Here is an 18,679-nt window from a genome sequence, read left to right on the forward strand (position 1 = left end):
AAAAAAAAAAAAAAAAAAAAAAAAAAAAAGTCTAATTCTGATGCAACGTAATGTCATTAGAGACCAAAGGAGAACCCTGAAGTTTAATAAAAGGTGGGACCCAAATAAAGATTTCATAACTCACAACATAAAATCACCCAATCCACATGTTAAATATTTTATTTGAAAGGTTTCAAGGCATTTCCAGTGGGAATAGCTCTGCAGTGGAAGTACAGATGGGTAAGTGCTGCCGGAACAGAAAGCAAGAAAAAAAAAAAAAAAAAAGGGAAGAAAAGAAGGCTTCGAGGACCAGCTCTTAGCTTGTTGAGTTTGGCGTGTATAAGATGGCGCACCCTGAGAAACTAATTGGTTCTAGTATTTAAACTCCTGAGCCATGTGTTCTCACAAGGATAATGGCTCTTGCAGATAATGATGGGCAAGGTGGCAAAGGTATTTAACTTTCTCGAATGTAGCAGGTGCCACCTCCAGCATTTGGAGTGATTTGTGAGCCACATGTGGTGGAGAGGGTGAGCTTTCTAGTCCCCAGATGGAGAAACGGAGGGTATAGTGATGAAATCAGCCCAATGCCACCAAGGGTGACTAGTTGATGAGGAGCCTTCTATGCTCCAAGCCAGGTGTGAGTAATAATTATCCTGCTCTCGAGGAACTCAGAGTCCAGCAGGGCCCTTGTAAACCGCATACAGGGTACAAGTTCAGACAGCGTTTGCTCCAATAAATTATTCTTGTGGAGAGGTGGAAGACTTCAAGAGAGAAGGAAAGATTGGTGCTTTAGCTAGCTGAGAAGATCTCTACTGGCCCAGAGAAGAAGCACAAGAGAAGATCAAGACAAAGAAGCGGGAAGGAGATGGTGAGTTGGGGCCAATGAGTCATTTGTTAGGGCTGGAGCATGGGCTGGTGGAAAGGTTGTGGTGGGAAAATCTAAAGTCTTAGGAACCCCTTCAGGAAAGGCCTTGAACCTCATGCTTAGGAGTTTTGACTTTACTCTGAAGGTTGCCTACAACTTAAAGACCAACAAAAGCCCATTAACTACTTATGCCTGTCACAGAACTGGGTCCTTGGGAGGTAGTTGATGGTGTTGAGGGTATTAGTCTGTTCTCATCCTGCTAATAAAGACATACCCGAGAGACTGAGTAACTTATAAAGGAAAGGTTTAATTGACTCACAGTTTCAGAATGCTGGGGAGGTCTCATGATCATGGTGGAAGGGGAAGGAGGAGCAAAACCAAGTCTTACATGGCGACAGGCAAGAGAGATTGTGTAGGGGAGCTCCCCCTTATAAAATGATCAGATCTCGTGAGACTTATTCACTGTCATGAGAACAGCATGGGAAAGACCCGCCACCAGGATTCAATTACTTCCCACCGGGTCCCTCCCACAACACATGGGAATTATGGGAGCTACAATTCAAGATGAGATTCGGTTGGGGACACAGTCAAAAAATATCTTTGAGTGAACCAATGAAAGACCTAATGCCTTTTGTACACTAATTACCCATGGGAAAGCCATAGGTTTCACCAATAAGCTGGTGGGTACCCTATCAAAAGGATGATCTCTGCCAACCTGAGCTCTTGGACCTTGGTCTGCAAGTGTCATGGGCTCTCACACTGAGGCTATGGTCTTCCATGTGGACCCACCCACTTTCATATTCTCTGCTGGGGACATGGGCTTTCTCCTTTGTGCAGCTACAAAACCATAATTGCTGAGCTGCTTAGGTTCACCACATGTGCCTCTTGGCCCAGAGAGGCACAATGCCCAGGGAAGTATAGAGAGGGGACGGCTTGATGTTCACATCAATAGTGTTCTTCATAAGGAAAATGCAAGTGAAAACCACAGTGACACCCACTGTGCAGCCACTACAGTGACTGTATGCAAAAAGGCAGCATTGCCAAGTCTTGAGGTGAAGATGTGAAGAAACTGGAACCCTCACACACCGCTGGTGGTGTGACCACCTTGGAAGACAGTTGAGAAGTATCTTAATGAGTTAACACATACCTCCTGTATAATCCAACAGTTCCATATCTGGGAAGAAAAATGAAAGCCCATGTCCATACAACACCTGAATAATTGTAGCAGCTTTATTCACAGTTGCCAAAGAATGGAAACAGCTTTAGTGTCCATCAACAGAGGAATGGATGAATTAACTGTTCCATATCCATTCAATGGAATATAACTCAGCAATAAAAAGGAATGAGCTATCAATACATACCATAGCATGGATGGATCTCAGAAGAATGATCCGGGGTGAAAGAAGCCAAGCACACAAGAGTGCATACTGTATGATGTCATTTATATTAGCTTGGTGCAAAAGTAATCGCTTCTTTTGCCATTAAAAGTACCTCTCCTACCCTCCAAAATATGGTTATCAAAATCAGAAATTTTAACATTGATACAATACTATTATCTGATCTGGACTCCATATTCAAATGTCCCCAATTGTCCCCACACTGCCCTTTCGAGCTGTCTTCTCCACACTCTGGGATCCACTCCTCAAGCCCACTACTCATTCTACTCTCACGTCCTAGTGCCCTCTGACCTACGTTCGAGTCCTGGCTCCATCACTTATCCCATGACCGCATGGACACTCACCCCCTGCGGCCTGAGGGAAGGCTGAAGGAGAGGACATCTGTGCAGCGTCTCCAGCATGTGCTGTGTCAAGGGAGCTTTTGGGGAGTGGGCAGCAGCATGCACAGCCCAGTGCACCCGGGGCCATTGCCCTAGACACTCTTCAAACACCTGTAGTGTGCAGGCAGGCCTCATCTCAACCAGAGCCCTGTGGTCCAGCTTCTCCTGCCCAGCCTCTCCCTGCCCACCTCTCGCGTCCTCAGTATTGTCACGCTGACCCAGAGCAATAAGCATTTCCCAGTAGCTCATCAAAGACGGCTGTCCTCTGGCAAAAGAGACAAGTGGGCTGCAATTCTGACATTTCAAAAGCTTCAATTGGAGAAATAATTCCCTCTGGAGTTTTTTAAAATATAAAATGTTTCTTCTTATTATTTTAGAATAAAAAATGTGTCATTCCTTTTCCTTCTCCCCTTCCTACCACATATTACTCAATTCTGCAGGAAGTTCAGCCTCAACAGTGAAGATGCCTTCATCCGGGCAGGAGGCGTCCCTGGTCATCAGCCCCATCTCTCAGGGCCTCCTTCCCACACTGGAACCCACGACCTGTACCTCCATGGACACAGCTGACCCAGGGGATGGACCATGACCAAGAGGAGCAGGGCCAGGGGCTGCTGCCTGGAAGGTAGACTGTAGTGAAAGCTTTGCCCATTTGTGATAATGATAACTAAATCATCAGATCATCTATCTTGAGTAGTTTAAATGCAGTGGGAACTCGACTGCTTGGCTTGGCATATGTAATGCAACTGAGAAGATCACCAACAGAAGGGTGCAGGGTAGCTCCACCTGCAGAGTCACAAGCAAACAGAGGCTGCGTGTGGACCTGAGACAGAGACATGCAGAGAAGATGGAGCAGTGGGCTGGAGGGAGCTGGAGGTCAGCGTGGTAACCGAGGTGCCAGGCTGGGAAGCAGAGTACCACACATGACAAGAGGGAGTGACATCACATCCTGGTATGCTCACCTCCCCCGAGTCCTGCAGACACCTCCCCCAGATTCTTAGGCTGCCTGGCTGTATCTGCTTCCTAGGGCTGTCAAGGAAACAAATGACACCAAACTGATGGGGGCGAGAAGCCTGAAAACAGGGTGTTGGCCAAGTGGGCTCCCTCTGGAAGCCCTTAGGGAGAATCTATCCACAGTTCTTTCCTGGATCCTGGTGGCTCCAGCCATGCTCAGCACTCCTTGGCTGGCGGACACATCCTCCAACCTCTGCCTCCGCCTTCACTCAGATCATCACATGACTTCTCTCCTGTGTCTCTGTGTATCTTTTCCTTTTCTGTCTCTTGAAAAGACACCTGCCATTGGATTTAGGCCCACTAGGGTCTAAATTCAGAAGGAGTTCATCTCAAGATTTTTACATTATCTCTGTAAAGACCCTTATTTCAAATGCCCCATTCTGTGGTTCCAGGTAGATATGACTGAGGGTAAGGGTCACTGGTCAACCCAGTACACTGGTTGTGAGGGTGAAGTTTCCAGTCCTCACTATGGCTCCCTTGGTCCTTGCTACAAGACTCCAAATCATGGGCTTGCTTGGACAAGTGGCTATTCCTTGCTACCTTGAGAACCTTGTTGTTTCATGGGAGGAGTGTGGGCTTTTCTATGGGCTGAAGTGTCTCAGGTGGTCTCTGAGCCTCATTCTTCAGATCTTAACTTTCTACCAGCCCTAGCTGGTCCAAGATTATTAGGCAACTGGTGGAGACGATGTAAAGAAGGAAGGGTTTGTTAGAGAGAAGACCTGTGGAGTGCTGGAAACAGACACAATTTGTGAGTTGTGGATGGCACAGAGATCCCAGAGCAAGCAGGGAGGCTAGGAGGGTGAGTGACAGCAGAGAAACCCTACCTGAGCTTCTTACCAGGCAGTAGCATTGGACTCATACTTACTGCTCTGAGCCTCAGTGTCCTCACCACTTATTCAATTTCACAAATGCCAGTTGGACACCTGTTAGGTTCCAGAAGCAGGCTTGGTGTTGGAAGTATGGCAATAGGGAAGGCATGTCCCCACCGGGGCTTGATAAGCTCCCCGTGTGATGGAGGAGAAATGCTCATGAAGGACCAAAGGGTCATCAGACACTAAAGGCTGCAACAGCATTCAGTACAAGCACCCTGGGAACACCGGTGGTGAGGTAGGCATGGAAACACCCCCAAAAGAGGTGATGCCAAGCTGGGTCTTAAAGGAAGCTTAAGAGTTGTTTAGGAAGACAGCAGAGACTAGGGTCCCAACCTAAGCTCACGGCAGGAGCTAACGGTATGGCCCCTGGAAGTGTTCTGTGTATTCAGAAAGGACATCATCACCTCCACAGGGTTGGAGGGCAGGGACTATGGTGGAAACTGCTAGAGAGAAGCTTGTAGAGAGGGGCAGAAACACTTGAATGCAAAGGAGTTGGGACTTTATTCTGTACCTGCTGGGGTCCATTGGAGGCTGTTAAGCCTACTGTATAGGATGAACAAATTTGCAGTGCAGAAAGATCACTCAGGCAGCAAGAGGGGACAGAGGGCACAGGCTGGGAGCAGGGAGACAGGCAGGAAGCTATTGCAACAGCCCCGTGAGAGATGACAAGGGCAGTGGCATGCGACGGAGAGGAAGGAGTGGATGCAAGAGGTATGCTAGGGGCAACCTGCACGGGGCTCGGCGACCTCACACCAGCCAGCTTTGCTGACCTGTCTGTGGGTCACAGAAGATAATGGATGTGATGCACTTTGAAAGCTGCAGAGCACCTTGTCTGGGTGCCATGGCTGGTTTTGACTGGATCATGAAGTGTAGCCTCTGTCCTCCTCCCTGGCTCATCTCTGCTGCTTGCTTTTGCCTGTAAGTGAGGGAGAGAAGGGAGGTGAAAAACAGAGACATTAAGTGCCAAAGCTTATGTTAATACAGCATTAGGGTTGAAAATGTAATCTCCTAGGAGTCAGGAAATTCCGAACAAGGGGTTTCCATGGCAACCCAGCCACACTGCTCCTCTGTCCATTCGGGCCCTGTTTTCCTTGTTAAATATGATCCCGTCGTATATTATATTTTATCGAGTTAAATGTGCTACCCACAGCATGCAGAGCTCCAGCCAGCAGCCCTCAGAGCTGCAGGAAATGAGTGTGTGTGTGTGTCTGTGTGTGTGTGTGTGTGTGTGTGTGTGTCTCCAGGGGTGGGAGCCTTCAGAATCCGCCTGATATAACACAGCCACATCTTAGGTCCTCGTATCTAATAAATGAGGTGTAATTCCATTAAGAGCAGCTCCTGAGTCTACCAATGAGCAAGGAGGCTGCAAGTCTTGTGTTCAGAAGGGGTCGTTCAGGGTGCCTGCCCCTGCGTGGGGTGGGTAGCTAAGGGACATGGCAGATTCCATCACATCCCCCACAGGAGTGCCCAGCAGCTCCGGCAAGACCATCACTGCCACCCACCTGGATGCAGTTCTGAAGAGGTGAACTGGAATTACCTGGCCCAGTGGTTCTTCTCATGCGCCAGCCAATTGAAGATCAGCTGTCACTGTTCGTTAGCATCCCAGGGTGCGCTGGGCACCAGCAAACAGATGTGGAAAGGAAATTTGATGCTTCTCCAAACCCTGTCTCCCCACTAACACAGCACAGTGGACAAAAGACTTCCTCGGTGGCAGTGGGAGTTAGGAAGAAGGGGGAAATGACTGTCAGGGAGGGCAGCTAAGTAGTGGAGTGTGTGACAGAGAAACATCTGTAGGATAATACAGCGGAAAGAGGCTGGAATGTTAGAATGAGGCTGCCTGACCTCAGCCATCTCCCAGCCATGCAGTCTTCAGCAAGTCCCTTAATTTCCCTTTGTCTTAGCTTTTTCATCTGCAAAATTGGGATAAAATTACCATTAACCTTACACAGGCTTGTTGGAGGATTAAATGGGATAATTGATGCAAAAGCTGACTGTAAACTTCTAAATCCCTATACAAATGTCACTCTTGCAGGGAGCTCTAGAAAACCATGCTGGATTCTGGACTACTACAGTAGGCTGTAGAAATTTTGTGATCGGTTCTGGAATTCTGCATTGGGTTCCCAAACTCATGGTTGGGTCTAGAACACAGATAGACGGACTTTTTCTGTAAAGACTCAGATCATAAATATTTTGGGATTTGAGGGTCATGCTGTGACTACTCAAGTTTGCTGGAGATAAGAAATGAATGGCCATGGCTGGGTTCCCATAAAACTTCACGTACAGAAACAGAAAGTGAACCAGATTTGACCTGTGTGCTGTACTTTGCCAACCCGGATCTACAGTGATCTGTGTAGGAAAGCAATTTTGTGAGAATGCTACTCCTCTGCTCAGAATTTAACTCCCTCGTTGACACCCTCCTATCCTCCCATCTCCCACCCACTCACATCCATACCTCTTTCTTTGGCCAGTCAACTCAATCTTCCAGAAGCAGAGTCAGCTGCTCCACAAGCAAATTGCAGTCACTTTTGACCCTTGCCTGCCTCCCTCACAGACTGTGAGATCCTTCCAGCAACCAACTATGTTACCCAAGGCCCTAGCCTTTAGTCAATGCTTGGTCAATGTTTGCAGAATAGACGGTGTGGAAACAAACAAACAAAAAAACATCCCAGGGATCCGGGACATTATCATTCTCTCAGGAAATCTGTGCACTAGGATTGTTTCCAAAACCTCAGGTCTAGGCACCAATCCTCTAGTCATAAGCTGCTCCATCAGGGCTTCTAGGACCATCAGTAGGCAGCATCACCTTTATAGATGCAGGCCAACTTGTGTGTCCACAACCCAAGCCTGGGGCCAACCTGCTGTCTACATAGGTGTGGTGGTGCCCTGGGGCAGCAGGCCAGATGGGCAGGAGCAGGTCAGCAGAAGGCTATAACTTTAGCGAGAAGGTGACAGCCACAGCACCCCCCCTCTGAGGGAAGGCGCCCCGTGTGATCAAGCACATGCGTTCCTGCTCATGACAGCGCAGCAGCCTCCTCATGCTGCCCTCGGGGAGCCTGGGCCTCCTCCAGCATGATAATGTGGAAGCTTCCAGAAGTGCAGCAGCCTCTCAGCTTTCCCATTTGCAAGCTGCTCCCATCCTCCTCCTGGGCAGAGCAAACAGGCAAAACCAAGTTGTGTAACTCACCTCTGAGTCACACTTCCCCTATTTCCCCCAGCACGGCATCTGCTTTCTGCCTGAAAGAGCCAGGCTTCCTCGGGACAGCCAGACAGGCGGCTATTGTTCAAAAGTCAGGGCCGAGGTTGATGGGCTCTCCCGCCCCCAGTAGATAAGCTAGGTAGATGTCACTTTGCATTACAATGGTGGGGGAATAGGTATAGGTGTGTGCGTGCGTGCTTATGGAGCAGGGTTCCACAGGCTTGTGAAATGCGCGTGTGTCTTCACATTGTGACGTGGATGTGTCCCTAGTGCAGGTTTGGGTATTGTGTAGGTGTATGATGGGTACATGTGTGCTTGCACAGCACACGCAGGGCTTTGTGTGTGCACAGGCAGATGCTTTTGGGTACATGGGAGGCTGTTTTTCCTATATGTGCTGTGTTCCCGAGAATGTCTGCTGTGTGGCCATGTGCTTTCATCCGGGTCTGTAAGTGTCTTTAATTTAAGACTCCTACTCCTGGAGGATTCAATAACTTCCACCCTCTAGCCTTGGCAAATGAATATTTTATTACTTTTCTTTTGCCATAGCATTAAGCAGTTTTCCTACGAAGAGCCAGAGCATGACACACTGCAGCAGACAAGACGAGGCCTCTGATGTCAGAGCCCTGAAAAGCAAATCACCCCATGAAGACGTCCCAGGAGGACTTGCAGATGCTGGGTGTTAGTGCCATTAATAACTGATGAGTCAGCCCTTTCCCCGCTCCCCCAACAGCGTTCTCTCGAAATATAAAGCCAGCACACCCATTTCACAGGAGGCTGGAGGAAGCTCCCTGCCACTCCTCCCAAAGCCAGCTCAAAGCTGTTTAATTTTTTTCCTCACTTCCTGGTCCTCCTGTCAGACAACAGGCTGAATCATGGGGACAGAAGATCATCGTATAACCCAGGGCTGGCAAGTGAAAAGTCCTGACTTCTCCCCAGGCTCGGGGTGAGGGCCAGGCAGCCAGGCTGAGAAGGAGCCAAGAACACAGGAAGCAGGAGGCTGTGGAGGCACTGTGGGAACACCCGTATCAAGACAGTGAACAAAGACAAGCAAGGAAAGGATGTATTCGTAAAAGGTCATCTTTATACTTCACTCCCCCTCGGAACTGTCTGCAAGGCTGGTGGAGGACAGGTCTCAGGCTAACCCGCTGAGGAATGGGGTGTACACCACCAACTCTAACCTCATTGGTAGAGGGCTGGCTGCCCCATAGGCAAAACTGGCACCCTGTGCTGCAGGCCCAGGAAACTTTAGACATAAGGCAAACTTCTGAGAAGGCCAAAGAGATAGGCTCTGCCACAGCACCTCTGAGAGGCAAGTGGCCTGTTCCACATCTCCAGAGCTGAAGAGCCATGCCAGGCCCTTGCACTCCTGTCTCTCCAGTGGCTCTCTCCATCCACAGTGTCTCAGATGGTGGTAGAAACTCCTAGCTTCCCTGTCCTTTCTCCCATCTCTCTAGAAGGTGGCTTGGAGCAAGAAGTGCTTACTCCAGGACCTCGAGGCTGGGCCCACGTGGGGCAGGGACTGCTCCCCACTGCTGGCAGTGAGTCTGCCACCCAAGTTCTCTGAACCAGAGCAGCCAGGATGGGGATGAAACAGAGCCACAACTGAAACTCTGGAACACTGGAGCTGGAGACATCATTCCTTGGTTCGCTCATTCCATAGATAGTCACTGGGTGCTGACTGCATGTCCTGGAATAAGCGTAAAGGGCCCCAAACAAGAGCATGAGAGAAATAAACAGTGTAAATGGGCTGGGTGTGGGGCTCACACCTGTAATCCCAGCACTTTGGGAGGTCAAGGTGAGAGAATTGCATGAGCCTAGGAGTTCAAGACCACCCTGGGCAACATGGTGAGACCCTGTCTCTATCAAAAATACAACAATTAGCCAGGTGTGATGGTGCATGCCTATAGTCCCAGCTACTGGGGAGGCTGAGGTGGGAGGATCATTTGAGCCCAGGAGGTTGAGGCTGCAGTGAGCTATGATCTCACCACTGCAGTCCAGCCTGGGCAACAGAGCAAGACCCTTAAGACCCTGTGAAAGAAAGAGAGAGAGAGAGAGAGGGGGGGGGGGGGGGAGAGGGAGGGAGGGAGGAAGGAATGAAGGAAAAGGAAAGGAGAGACATGAAAAGAAAGAGAGAGAGAGAAGAAAGAAAGAAAGAGAAAGGAAGAAAGAAAGAAAAGAAAGAGAGAGAGAAGAAAAGGAGGGAGGAAGGAAGAAAGAAAGAAGGAGGAGAGAAGAAAGAAGAAAGAAAGAAGAAAGAAAGAGAAAGAAAGAAAGAAGAAAAAGAAAGAAAGAGGAAAGGAAAGGAAGGAAAGAAAGAGGAAGGAAAGGAAAAGGGAAGGAAAGAAGAGGAAGAGGAAAAAAGGAAGGGAGGGATGGGAGGGAGGAGGGAGGGAGGAGTAAGGAAGGAGGAGAAAGAAGAGGAAAGAAAGAAAGAGAAAAGAAAGAGAGAAGGAAGGAAGAAGAAGAAGGAAGGGGAGGGAGGGAGGGAGGGAGGGAGGGAAGAAAGAATGAACAAACAGGAGCCTCTGGAGGCTTTTCCATGCTCCGCCCCTGCCCCCTTCCTACTCATGAATCCTGATAGCATGTTCTTTGTGCTTTCCTTACATCTCACATTTACCTGCTCTTCCCTGCTGCTGAATTCTGGCTGGAGTGGTAATAAGAGTCATGACTACTATTACTGCCCAGCTCCTGCTTTGTGTTGAGCCTTGTGCCTCCCACACATTGTTTTGCAACACTGTGATGAGTTAGGTTCTAGTATCTGCATTTTACAGATAAAGAAACTGAGGATCTGAGAAGTTCTGGTTCTCACCTCAGTTCACCCTGCATTGGGCATGGAAGAGATTTGCCTGGCTCGGTGCCTGTGGAGTGGGTCTTAACACACTTGTCATCAGTTTCCCACTGGTCTGTGAGCTCCTTGGGGACAGGGCAGTGCCTGACCCACTTGCCTTCGAATGCTCCCCAGAGCTTGGCATCTGGACCTGCACGAGTGGCCGTCTAGTGGAGGCTCCTTTTGTCTTCTGCTCATCTAACCAGGAGTTCCTGAGTGGCATGTGCCTCAGCAATCATTTGAAGGGTCTGTGACCAGGCCTGCCCTCAGGCCTCAAACCACCCCAGTGACCTTCCACAGCAGCCTTCCCAAAGAAAAAAGCGGGGTTCTTCCCCAAGAAACAAGCAAACATTGAGTCAGACAGAACAGGAATTCAAAATGTATCCCCACAAGACCCAGCTGTGTGGTCTGGAGCAGTTTACCTAGCATCTCTGGGCCTCTGTTTCCTCCAGTGGGGGATCCGGCCGCTTCCAGGAATGTTATGAGGATAGGATTTGAGTGATATATGGTAGGCCCCAGCTGCAGTGACCCTGACCTTCAGGAAGCTCTCACCAAATACCGATTCTACCCTGACCAGACTGTGAGCTTTCTGAGGCCAGAGAAAGGGTTTTGCTCATCTCTGTCTCCAGCATGCCCAGCCCAGGGACTAGCACCACGTGGCATCCTGCTAAGGGATGCTGCTGTGAAACTGTCCTCAGCCTGGTAACATTTATGAGAGCTGGCCCTACATGCAGGCTTGTGAGGCCTGCACCAGAAAACGCACAAGTGTGTGCTTCACAGCCAGGATGCAGGCCTGCAGGTGCTGTTCTTAGAAATCATAGCCGTTCCATTCTTTCCCTTTGTTTTTCTTTGGCCACTGTCCTTGGTCCCACACCTGCAGTCAGGGTCAAAGGCTATGAGAACAAAGTGCCCTGCCTGTGCTGAGTGAATATGCCGGGCAGAGGACAAACAGAGGGTCGAGGCAGGAGGGCCTGCAGATGTAAGATGCGCAGGGCAGACGTAAGATGCGCAGGGTGGGTAAGGGTTCCCTGGCCTGCCATGGGGCCACCTCCGCCACCCAGCCCTGGCCTCTCTGGCTGGCCTAGCTCTCTCAGGCTGAAGGTACCACTTGCTACCACCAGAATCTCATGCCAGGGCTTCCACTGCAGCCCATCCCTGCTCTTCTCCAGCTTTCCTTTACTCCCAACCCGGCTCACAGGTGGTGCCTAGGGCTGGTCTGTCTGCTTCCTGGCTGGCACCTCTTGCTCACCGGCACTCCACTTTCCAAGATGCTCATCCCTGCTCTCAGTTGTTTGGCACCACATTGCTGTTCTCTTGCCCCATTCCCCTCTCAGTAAAATCCTTGTTTTTAGCTTTATTTGGTACCATCTTTATTGCAGACAGCAAGTCTGCTCTCAGGAGTCCTGCTCATCTGTGGGCTATGGAGAAATTCACACTTAGTACAAACCACCAGTCCATCAGAGCCCATCCTGCCTGGTGATCACTCAGGAGTGCCCACCTTCTCGCTCCTTCTCCTTGGCCATGATGCCTCTTCTGCCTTCACTAAGTCTAGGTGGTGGGGGAGCCACTTAGCCCAGCCCTTCCCTATCCATCCACTCTTCCCACAGCTGGGGCCTCCCATGCCAAGCCTGGCACTGACAGCAGGCGCCATGGAGGGCAGACGACTAGCTGGGGGATGAAAACCTCCATTCACGACAGTATCAAATCCCTGGCTCCAGAGAGGGAGACAGGTTTGCTCCCAGTTGGAGACATCGCGGGTGAGGGAAGCCGATACGAGAGGAGCGTCTGCTTAATGCAGGCTCTGTTCTTTTCACCTGGCAGGCCAAACACAGCAGCTCGCTTGTGTCTCTGAAATCCTAACTGGCTTCTGGCGGGGAGCTTTGGGGACTGCAGGGGAGACCTGAGGCAGAGTGTGCCAGGCATGCCCCCAGCCAAATCCCAGCTCAGCCAGGGCAGGGACTCAGGGGAAGGCCTGGTGACAGTGGGCCACACCCACATCCAGGGGGGACTGTCAGATGGATCAAAGCCATGTTATGCAACCACCCACAGCCCTTCAGTTGCCTTTTTCTTTTCTCTGCCCTCCTTTCCAAGTGTACCCTGCAAAGCGGGTGCAAAGGAATCATAGACCATCAGTGGTGAGGGCCTTGAGCAATTTTTTCCTTCTGTTTTCAACTTTTGAGGGTAACCCCAGTAAAGCTAAGCCCCTTCATAAATCTGTATGCTAAACGTGTAAACATAAAGCCATAAACTCTCGCTCAAGAAAACTGTATGCCCCAAATTGAGCATATATAATTATATGGAATTCTCAGACCCTGAGAGCCCACTCTGTAAGCCCCGTAAAGTCCATGTTGAGGATATTTTCCAACGTCTCTTCAATGGCTGGGAAAGCTGTCTCCATATAGGGGCATCTGACTTGCCAGGAAAACACAACGTGTGGTTGACAGAGAAAGGATCATATTTAACATTTATTTGGTAAAAAAGCAGTGTGACTATTCATGGAATATGTTTTGTAAATGAGAAATATCAAGCTCAGAGTGGCCATTGGGCTTGCTCAACCTCCCTAGTTGTCCCTCCATAGCTCCATCGCCCGCCACGTTCCACAATGGAAGGATGTTTAGCTGGGCACTTGGCAGCCTGCTGTTTCCAGCATCCCTTACAGCTATGTATGGTCTTGCCTCTAAGCTCTACCAATGGAATGTGAGCAGAGATGTGTGGAATTCGAAGTCATATCTTTGAGATGAATGAGCGCGCCCCCCTCGCACTTTTCCTTCATTCCACTAAGTGGATTTCAGATGTGACAATGCGAGTTGGAACAGCCGTTCTGGGCCACATGTTCAAGGCTGGGTATCACTAAAAAGGTGGGAGGAATCGGGCTCTGATGTTTGTGGAGCTACTAGAGCAGCCTGGGACCAGGTACCTGGGCTTTTACTTCTTCAGGCCACCATTATTTTAAGTTTCTTTGCCATTGCCTTAGAGTCACAATTTTAACTCATAATCTCATATTCCATTTGTCCCCTCATCCAGTAGGTCTCCAAGTCCCCTCAGCGACGGGCATTTCTATCTATCCTTGCTCTTATTCTCAACCCCTTTGCCAGTGCTCTACTCCTAGACCCTGGGGTGGTCCAAGGGCCTCTTAATAGACCTCTTTGTTACAGGCAAACTGCCCTCTAGGCTAGAGCAGCTTTTCTGAAATACATTCCTGAGCTGGACACTCTACTTCAGCCCTCCAATAGCTCCCTATTCCCCATAAAGTGAAGCCCACTCTCCCCTTCGCCTGCCCCCAGCCTGCCTCACCAACCCCATCTCTTGCTGCTTACTTCAAGCTCCTTGTGATTCCTATATAGGGTATTGTCTGCCCTTTTCCAAGCTCCATGCCACCTCCAAAGCTTCCCCACATTTCCTGTACAGCCTGGTGTGTTCTTCTCCAAGGCAGCACCTCTTCCCCCATGCCCCACATCACCTTGGCCGTATCTCCATTGTAGCAGGGAACTCCAGTAACTGATGTCATCTGTCTCCTGCCAGGACAATCAATGCCAGAGTGCTAGAGTGGCTTCCCTAAATCCCTAGGTGGCCACCATGTTCCCAGGATCTTCTGCTCAAGACAATTCTGTTGAGTAGAAACGTATCACTGGAGTAGGAAATGGAACTCAGCTTTCTTTACACCTCTCTGGGACCCATCCTGCTCTGTTGTGCCTTGTCACCCTAGTGAGGAATTTATTCCTTCACTCCTTCAATCTTTTGTTTCTTCTTCCTGCAAGCGTATCTCCAGCGCCAGCACAGTGCCTGGTAGAAGGAGCAGAATTTGCTGAATGTGAACGTATGCATTCACTGAGTGTTTTTTATTTTATTTTATTTTATTTTATTTTATTTTATTTTATTTTATTTTGCCAGTCTCTGACAAAAGGAAGCTGAGCTCCATTTCTGCGCTTGACACTGGGCACACAGAGCTGGAGAAAGCCCAAGCCTGCTCTCCAGGCCTTCCCAGCCTGGTGGGTCAGAGGAGGCCAGGGCCGTGGGGGAGGATGGAGCCACTGGCTCCCCAGCACCTCCTGGGTGGGTCTCTGTAACACTTATTTTTGCTTAAATGATGTAACCAGACCCGAGGAACTGGTCTTCCCCGCTCCTGTGGGCGGGCTGGAAGAGGTGAGAGGCAGAGTGATCTGACGCTTCTGGCAACGTGATGAAGTCCTTTTCAGAAAGACAGTTTTGTTCTGACTTGAGTGTTTTTCCACATGACTTCATCCCCCGGCAGGCCTTGCTTGGGTCTTATTTTTTGATGGGCCCCAGCCCCATCTGTGTGGATAAAATGGCCTCTGAACCCTTCCCCGGGGCAGCTGTGCCAGGACAAGCAAGGTCTGTTTGCTGCCTCAGGCCGAGCACCTGGCTCTGCCACCCACCGCCCTGCAAATCGCCTGATCGCAGGCAGCCTTGCCCACAGCGGGAAGAGGCCCTGCAGGGCCCGGGAGTCAGGCAGGGCAGCAGGGCTGGAGCCAACCTGCTTACCGTGTGGCCCAAAGGCTTCCCTTCAACTTGGAAAGACAAAATGCTGGAAAGACCTAACCCCGTACTCTCTGACCTCAGTTTCCTCACCTGCAAATGAGGGTGAGCATCAGTCATGGTTCACAGAGCCCCTGGGAAGATTCAGTGACGTAAGGACACATGGAGGGCCCTTGCTCGTGTTGCCAGTGATGGTTCCTGCATTCAGTTCTTTCTCATCTCCCTCGCTCAAACCTCAACGGGCACCTCCACAGGCCAGAACCTCGCAGTGTGTCTACAGACAGACCAGGAAAATGGAGAATTACAAATCAGTGTGGTGGGGGCTACAAAGGACCGTGCACGGTGTGCTGTGGGTATGCAAAGGAGTGGATGACCAACCCTGTGGTCAAGGTGGGATAAGGTGAAGTCAAAGGAAACTTCTTGGAAAGGGACTTTGGGTTAGGCCTTAAAAAAGGAGAAGCAGCTCACAAAGCAAAACCAGGGCACTGCAGTGAGATGCAGGGGCCCAGCTCGGGTACCATCAGGAAGCATTTGGTACACACTGCAGAGGCCAGAGGGAGTGCAGAGGCAGAAGGCCGTGTGCTCTCCACCTACAGAAACTCCAGCGCAGTGTGGCCCAGGATGGTTCAGAGGCCCAACGACCCCCAGCAGACACCCAGGCTCAGCCCTCGTGTCCACTTGGTCTCCCTCCACGTCCTGGCTTTTAGCCCTTTGTTTGTTGCCACATGGTCAAAAAATGGCTGCTACAGCTCCAAGCATCTCATCCGTATGCAACCGAGGTCCAGGCAGGATGAAGGGCAAAGGCACAACTCAAGGAAACTCTCTGTCCCCTAAGGCCTCTGAGAACCTCCCCTGGTTCTCACTGACTCAGTCATTGGACCTGCCACCCCTGGCTGTGAGGAAGGCTAAGGGAGTATCTGGCAAAGGGGATTTGAATTATCACAATTGATCTACACTAGGGCTAGGCAGGGGCCATGATACAAGAGTCTTCTTCCCACCGCCCACCAACATCAGGATGTAGCACCAGGGAGGACAGGCGGCTGGAAGGGAAAGTAAGGAGCAGGTGGTCACATGTGGGGTGGGTGTCAAGCAGGAGGCTTGGGGTGGCTTGTGTGGTGGAGCAAGGTGGAAGGAGGCTGGGATTAGACAAGAATTTAACTAGAAAGTTTAAAATCTGGGGAGGGCAATCCATCCACAAGGTCTGGACTTGAGGTTGATCTGTGTCTCAAAACGACCACTTGGCCAGCAGTGGAAACTACCTGGAGGGGCAGAGGCTCCACTGTCAACTTCCATCTGTGTGAGGCTGTGGGTTCCCTGAGGGTGATGGGCTGGATCTTATTCCTTTTAATATCCCTAGTTCCTTCCACAATGCTGCTCCTACCAAAAAAATATTGCTGAATGAATGAATAAACGAATGAATGAAAGAAGGACACAGCCTCCCCCAGCAACAATTCCCTCCTCTGTATCATGGGGTCAATAGTAACAGTGCCTACCTTGCAGGCTACTGTGAAGATCAGATGAATTGATTGCTGCAGTGATGCCTAATAAACAAGAAGGCTGCTGCGGGCAGATAGGGGGAGGCAATGGAATGTGGGTTGACTTGCACCCCCTGCAATGGAATGCGGGTTAACTTGCACCCCCTGCGGCGCCGACATAGGCCCCCGCCTGCTGGAACCACTCACGGCCTGACCACGGAGCAGCCTGGAGGATCCTGCATGACCGCCCTGGATTTTCAGAAGAGGAGGCGAGGAAACACCTGGAGCAGCCCAGTGGGTCCTGCCAAAGACAACGATGGGAGAGTGATGAGGATAAACAGCTGTCTGTCTCTGGTAATGCAATTAGGAGCTAAAATATTAAACACTTTACGACAGGACATACATCTCCCACATTACGAGCTGCCTCTTGCAAAGCAGGCATTGTCCGAGCTGGGAGACAGGCAGGCCTAGATCTTAGACCCAGCAGCCTCTGCCGAGGGCAACAAACCCGCATGCCATCATCATTTTGGAAGCTCCCCACTTCATTGTCCTGGTAGTGAGGATTGTCAGCTTCACAATCACCGTTTGCTGAGGGGCTGCTAGCAGGAACACTCTCAGGAATTTGCACATATGCTGAGCCACTTTCTTCTCAAGGAAGAAGTGTGGGGTAGAGGATGTAGGGGGAAACTGAAGCTCACAGATGTTAAATAACTCACCCATGGCCACTCTTCTCACAAGAGCCAAGCTGCCTGGCAGCTGCTGTCCTCTGCAAGAAGCCAGTGTCCTCCTATGTGAAGAGAGCGATGGAATGGGTTAGTAGATGGAGCAGATGGGGAGTGTGAATTTCAGCGTATCCTGGGATGGCCCACAGAGCCAATGCACCTCTGTGGCTCTGAGGTCCCAGATGCTGGGACACATGGCTGTTTACCTGATCTGGATGTGAAAACACCCAGATTTCTGGGCCATTTGTGACTCAGGAAAAGCTCTAGCTGGCCACCTCTTGACTCTGATGGTGAATCATTAATGCTCTAATGATTTGAGTTGACACAGATTTGTGGTACTAACAGTGGAATTCCAGGAATCATCAATTAGGACACTTCATGGCACTTCCAAAAACATACTGCTTAGGCAACCAAGCACTTCGAGGCACATGTTTACAGAGCACCGTCTGTGTCTCAATCTAGGCTGGCCCCTAACCTTATCAAGGATCTAAGAAGACCACACAGTCCTCACATAAGGTGAGAAGATGTTTGCCAAAGCCCTTTCCACATTCATCATCTCATTTTCTTCTCATAAGAACCTTGCGAGAAAGATGCAGTTTCAACCCATTTCTTAGATATGGAAACTGAAGTCCGGAGGAGTTTAAATGGCATGTGCGGCTTTGCCGAGCACTTGCTACTTGCTAAGCTCTGACTGTCATAAGCAGGTCTCTATCCTCATGGAACGTCTGGTCTAGCTCAGAGGTAAATCAAGAAGTACCTACATACTCTTTGAAAAAGAAGAAGAAGGTGTTTTTAAGAGAAAATAACAAGAGGCCTAGGTGGGTGGGGACACTTGTCTGAGGTTGAGACAGAGTCAAGGGAAGAGCATTTCAGGGAGAGGGAATAGAGTATGCAAAAGCCCTGCGGTGGGAAGGCCCTCAACACTCCTGCTGCTGCCAGGTGGCCCTGAGGGCAGGGAGGTGAGCATGGCCCATTCCCTAGCAAGGATCCCTGTGATGAACCATGGCTTCCTGCCAGGCGCTGCATTCCAACTCAGGGTTTCTGACTTCAGTCTCCAGCCCTCTCACTGCTCCCCAGGGCCTGGTCAGCCCCGGCTTTGGGTGGCGTCCCCACCCTGCAATAGGGAGTGCTCCTCTCTGCCTGACCCTTCCCATCTGCTGGAATCTGCCCAAAGCAGCTCCCTGTTCCCTGCCCAGTGTGATCACTTCAGCTCTTAGGACCACCCCTTTCCTGGAGCCCACAGGCAGCATTCCTAGGAGCCAGGGGTGGGGGCAGCTGAGGGCGGCTGTGCAAGCTTTCATGAGCATTACATCTGGAGAGGGAGACGGGAATGTTTGTGTCTGAAATTTAGCTAATATCCCAGGAATTTCTCCTGGCGTTTCAGAGGGTTCCTAGGGGGACTGCAAAGCCAGGATGTCTGGGTTCTGGGGGCAGACCGGCCACGCTCAAAGCCTCTTT

Source organism: Rhinopithecus bieti, unplaced genomic scaffold, assembly GCF_001698545.2.
Source record: "Rhinopithecus bieti isolate Rb0 unplaced genomic scaffold, ASM169854v2 scaffold_81282, whole genome shotgun sequence".
NCBI classification, from domain to species: domain Eukaryota; kingdom Metazoa; phylum Chordata; class Mammalia; order Primates; family Cercopithecidae; genus Rhinopithecus; species Rhinopithecus bieti.